This window comes from Melanotaenia boesemani, chromosome 13, assembly GCF_017639745.1.
Source record: "Melanotaenia boesemani isolate fMelBoe1 chromosome 13, fMelBoe1.pri, whole genome shotgun sequence".
Classification (NCBI taxonomy): Eukaryota; Metazoa; Chordata; class Actinopteri; order Atheriniformes; family Melanotaeniidae; genus Melanotaenia; species Melanotaenia boesemani.
The window spans coordinates 11,156,725-11,162,724 of NC_055694.1; positions in this window are offsets into that span (position 1 = coordinate 11,156,725).

Here is a 6,000-nt window from a genome sequence, read left to right on the forward strand (position 1 = left end):
CAGACCTCTGAAGACAGCCCAGGTCTTCTCTCATCAAGGTCACAGACCTCTCTGAATGAACACAAAATGCAGAGTTAGTGGATAGAAGTGTTAAATAGAACTGTTGCGGCAGAGAGCAAAGCAGAAATTTCCAAACAAAGATGTTTGTCCCTGGTTTCAAGTTGTGACCAATTCTGTGCAGCTCTCCTGCAACAGCTGAGGAGAATGGATTTAATGAGAAAGCTGTTATGTGCCACTGGAGCATAAGCCTCTTACCAGCTGTTTGCGTGTGAGTGTGCATGAACATGTGTATGTGTTCGGGTATATTTATCTGTGTGTCCCAGAGACATTTGCATTTTGCATCATCAAACTGAAATACACACTTTTTCTGACCTATTTGAGAAATGCGGAAGGAACGGCTGACCACCTGCTTTTTTATATGTACATTTAATAGTCTTTGGTTTATATTAATTTACATAAATTATTTTGACTTTTCTTGTTTGTATTTGATTTAATGTATGTGATATATTGCTTATTCTTCCAGCTATCAGTAGGAGCAGTCTTGGAAAATGAGATGGCTTAAAATATATTCCTCTACAATGTGCCAAAAAAAGTTTGGAACCACTGAGCAAGGAATTTGAAAGTCAATATGATGAACCTACTAGCCAACAGCTGCTTCGGCCTATTTGCTGTTCTGTGAATTATAGAAGAATGTTGTCATTTATTGGAATATGATTTGCCAGCTGCTGAAAGCTTCATTAAATTAACCAGCTGGTTGTAAACTGCCTCTGTCTGTGATCTAATACTAAGCAGGTAGTGTGCAGTTTTTTAGAGAGTTTTGGCTAAAATATTTTGCCTGATGAAGACAAAAATGCTACTATGAGAACAAACATTAGAGTAGTGAAAAGTGGTGAGATAGCTGGTTAACTATAGTCATTTTAGAGCTTTAACCGAGGCGCTCTACTACTAAATTTGATGCCTGACAAACTAAAAAATATCAAACTTACTGATTTAAGTGATTCATTTGCTCCCCTGTTGGGATCACTCACAAGTCAGACTTTTTCCATTGTGTCTCACCTGTAAAATGAATCAAACAGCAAATTTTCTCTACATTTTCCCTTTCCATTTTATTCTCTGGATTTTAACTTCAGTTACAGAAATGGTGTATTTGAGCCAAGAGTCAAACACACTGTAGTCAGTATATGTTACATCATGTGGAACGTTGACATCCTATCTGCAGCAACACCCACAGAGAACTGCACATGTTGAAACCTACTGCTTTGCATTCTTTGGCGATGCTAATAGGCACTTCTCCATTCCCTTAAAGGAAGTGGTTGCATGTGTTTCCTGCCACTTTCATGCACTCTACTTTCGCTGGTACTACCCCTCCTCAGTTTCATGGCTGGTGTCTGTTTCTTTTATTCTTTTTTTTATTATTCTTTTTTATTTATTCCACCATTAACTAACAAATGATTTTCTGAAGGTTTGACACAGTTAATATAGACTTTCATAACTACTGTTCTTGTCAAGCGGGAGGAAATAATGTCATTATACATCTGAAACATATTTTTTAATTGGGCTCTGGTGGAAAAATGTGTTTTTGACACAAGATGTGATCTGTGTATAATTAAAAGAGCCCTATCTGTTGATGTCATTGGTCAGGAGGGCACATACCAGGTCAACAATACCCTAATTGGCAGATAATTGCCAACATGATCAACTACTCCAGTGTTTAAAATTGGGATCATTCTTGTACGTATCCACACTTCAAGGAATTCCCTACTAGTCTTGGAGGTGCTGATAAAGTGAACGGTGGTTCTACCATCACTGATACTTGTCAGAAATTAAGTCTCCGTTTTAGTGAAATCTTCTGTGACGGTGAAAAAACATCAACACACCCACAATTTCTGTTGAGACTGTTTTATAAGCAAGTTATCTTTCAGATTGCATCACACCCATGGATCAGATTTACAAGTGAAGGAAAAAAACTGGGGGGCCTAGGTGGAGTTCAGTATCTTGCTTAAGAATATTTCAACTTAAACTAGGAAGTCAAGGATTAAATCAGCAAGCTTCCTACTCAACCTCCTGAACTGCAGTTGCTGTCTAGTGAGTCAATCATAACTCCTTTATACCTGTATTTGTAAAGGCACCAGCAGACCAATGGGTTTACAGAAAGTTTGATAAATTTCTTGTAGTTATTTAACTTTTATTTTACAGACAAAACATTAAAAACAAAGTCTTATTTACGATAAAAAATAACAATAACAACATTTCACTTCCTGATGATGAAATGTCGTAATAATAACAGCTCGTCACCAGAGACAACATCATTCTTTGTCTCGTTTACAACCTGAATGGACGTGTGGGTGAGAAAGGGGACTCATTCAAATTCACAGCTACTTTGGAGTGCTGGTCATCCTGCCATTATATTATAATTAGAAATCTTTAAGATGAACTTGATAATGATGCTGTGAGCTCTATTTATGCAAATGACCAAAATGGACTCACAATTGCTGTATTATCTATAGTTCCCATTAGCTCAAGCACCACAATTTCACCACTCCACCAAATCCCTCTTCAAACACCCTCCAACAAGACAGAACATTAATTAATACAATAATAACCCTCAGGTTTATTCTGTTATCTTAAGCATCACACGAACATTCTAATTCTTACAGTCAGGTATAAATGTGCATATATGCACAAATGTTCATGCATCCAGACAACTGCACTAAATTCAACTGCACTGGTGCATGAATTAGCATGTCTATTGAAGAAAACACAATTTACAACTGTAAAATGTCTTCTCAAGGACATTGGACAAATGACGCTGTAAAACACCAGATGAGGCTATGCCATGTAGAACACCCAACATCTCATCAGCCTGTGTGGAACATTGTGAAAGCTACATGGCATCTTTTAAGATGGGTCATTTGGTAAGACTTTAAATAAATAAATAAATAAAATAGCATCTGTTTATGCCCTAAAACATGACCCAGAAATTCATTGTTCATCCAAGATATTTATTCTAGAAATGCAGCCCAGATACTTTAGTAAATACTCAGGCTGTAGGGAATATTCAACAAGAAGAAGCACTGGTGTTCTCCAAATGAACACTTCTAAAAAGAAGTGATCATATTTGTGACTTTAAATAAAGAGGAAATGAACACTTACAGAAAAGGATCACAGATAAGAACTGGGTGAATATCTTAGTGGTGGCACCAGATCATGGCAACCCTGATATAAAAAGCCCTTTTCTGTTATCATACTGAGTGTAATAGCTCCTTTCTTTGTGAGATGAGTTTGCAAACTGACAAAGCTTTTTTTCTTCTTCCCCTTTTTTTTCGGTAAAAATGTCTCATTCTAACAGGCTTGTTTTGCAGGCTCTTACAGCTTTCGTATGGTCAATACAACCCACCGTCACTGTTCTCGCTTCTATAATTTGTTGCTCAAAGCACAGCTTTGCTGTCCTGCTCTTCACTCTCTGTTAATATTTCAGTACTCAGTGAGAATTTTTCTCAGATTGTACCAGTTATTCTAATACTGCCTGGCAAACATGATGTGGAAGTATTTTTACCTGCAGTGTTGCTGACACAGTGAAAATGATGAAATTCCCTTGCTATGTTTCATACTTTCTTTCACATTCTCCCTGACTGCTCATGACTCCTATTTATCTCCACTGTTCAATAAACATGGGGGGGGGTGAAAGCTCTGGACTTGAGGCTTCTGGGGGGGCATCATGAGCTGTACTGAGGTTTAAAGTACAGCAGCCATGTAGTAATATCCCAAGTCATTTTCATTTTAATTTTTCAAATGATTTTTCATAATTATTAATCGTATAATTTTTACCTTTTTTTATTATTTTGGTTGTTTATTGGTGGCAGTACGGGGGCTGGGTGGAGAGTGTTAGATTGGGTTTGTTGTTATTCATGTTTTTCTTAGTTTGTGTTTTCTTATGGATGCTCCCAATGATTGTCTGCTTTGTTTTGATGTTTTCTGTTAAGTTTCTTAAGCAACTGGTTGTCTGGTTTCTCTGTTTTCGTTGTTGCTGTTTTTTGTTGTTGTTGTTGTTGTTGTTTGTTTTTTGGGGGTGTTTGTCTGCTGTATCTTTATTTGCTTTTTTTTCTCTTTATTCTGCCTTTCTTTTCTCCTCATACTCCCCCTTCCTTTGTTTCTCCTTGTCAGGTCCAACATGAACATATAACTTAAAAATTAACCAAAAGAACAGCATCAAGCATCCATTATATCGGTTAAGCTCCCCTTGGCATAACAAATTTGTTGGCACAACATAGCAGCCAGAATAAATAAAATAAAATAAAATAAAATAAAATAAACTTTAATTTAATTTAATTTAATAGTTAAAGTGTTGTAAAATTGTAATGCAACACCATAGAAATTAAAGTTGAACTTTTTAGATGTGACCATTTGACAATCCAAAAATGTACAAAAGTAATTGAAAACACTATTAAAAAGAAATGTCGAGCTACTAATAATCCGTTATCCTCCAGTACCCTCCTATTCCTGAAATCATCACGGTCAAGAGCTTGAGATGTAGCCAGTGAAGAAAAGAATGAAACAGTACCCCTCACAACACTGAAGCAGCGAGACTGGGGTAAAAGAAAGTATTTTTTTCTTAAGTTTGATGGACAGATGATTTGAGCATTACTCTACGTGGAGCAGATTGATCAACCTGTGACTGGATCACTGATCGAAAAGGACTCCATTTCATTAGACTGCAGGGCAGTAGAAGGATATTGGTTTGGGCTGCTATCATTAAGGATCATCTCATTTGACATTTTTTAGGTTGAAGAAGGATTAAAAATGAACTCTCAAACCTGCAACCAGTTTGGGGAAATGCTTTCTTTTAATCTGTGGTACATAAAAAAGACCACAGCAATCAATAAAGCCACATTATTTAAACAATATGCAACCACATGTATTTACCTTTTTGCTTAGTTTGCAAAGTTCTCAAGATGATGCAATAACAACATGGTCGCCTCCCTTACCCAACTTACATTCTAGAGCTTATCACTTCTCAGATTTAAGTGAGGAAAGACAAAACACTTCTGACCTTATCCAACAGGTCAGATGAAAAAGTGACAAACTCCATCAATGGAAAGCTTGAGCAGTTATTTTGGTATGAAACTGGCTGAATATTTTTTAAGCCTTTTTAACTCCATATACATTTTAAAATGACTAAGAGCACCGTGTCTGTTCAGTACTGAATGAATTCTGAAAAATGCAGAGGGATTAAACATGGTATGATATAAGCGTATGGGTGTTTAATATTAAACTGCATTACTGGCCTAATTCTTAAAAAAAAAAAAAAAAAAGGCAGCACTGCTTAGGTGAGTGCATGTCTCATCTCACTTCTACCACAGTACTGCTGCTTCTGTGGCTTCTGAGAGATGCCATGCAGCTGTATGCCCTCCCTTGCAAGGTGTGCACGTCTGAGGCAGCTCTGCGCCAGAGAAATGCTTGATCAACCCAATTTCCCCCTAACATCTCATTCTTCTTACCTACCGCTGCTTTCCTACTCTCTCTTCCTCCTATTTCTCCTTTTTTGTCTCAGCAAGTGTGTGAGAGGTGCAGATTTACTGAAGCGGCCCAGTCACTGGTGGCCACATTCCAGCCAGAAATAAGTGATTTGTTTAGAGATTAAAGAAACAAGGTGACAGAGACAGACGCATTAATGATGTTATGGACGGAGCAGCAGTGTGTGAAAAACAGACATGGACCTAGATGTACTTTCTGAAATAGTTCTTAGTTTGACAAGTATAGATAACTGCATGCACCTCTTAGCAGATCCTGTCTTCAATAGGTTCAGATGTTAAGATTAAATGGTTTCTATAAATAACCCAAAATCTCAGTTATCTACCAAAGTTTGTTTTGCCAGTCTTTGTATGATGTAGCAACTCTTTCCAAGCTTTATTTGCATACCAGAAGTCTCATTCGTCCCCTATGAAGAGGAGGCCTTAATAACACGGGGTGCTGGAAAGCCAAGCAATTAAGATCAACAAC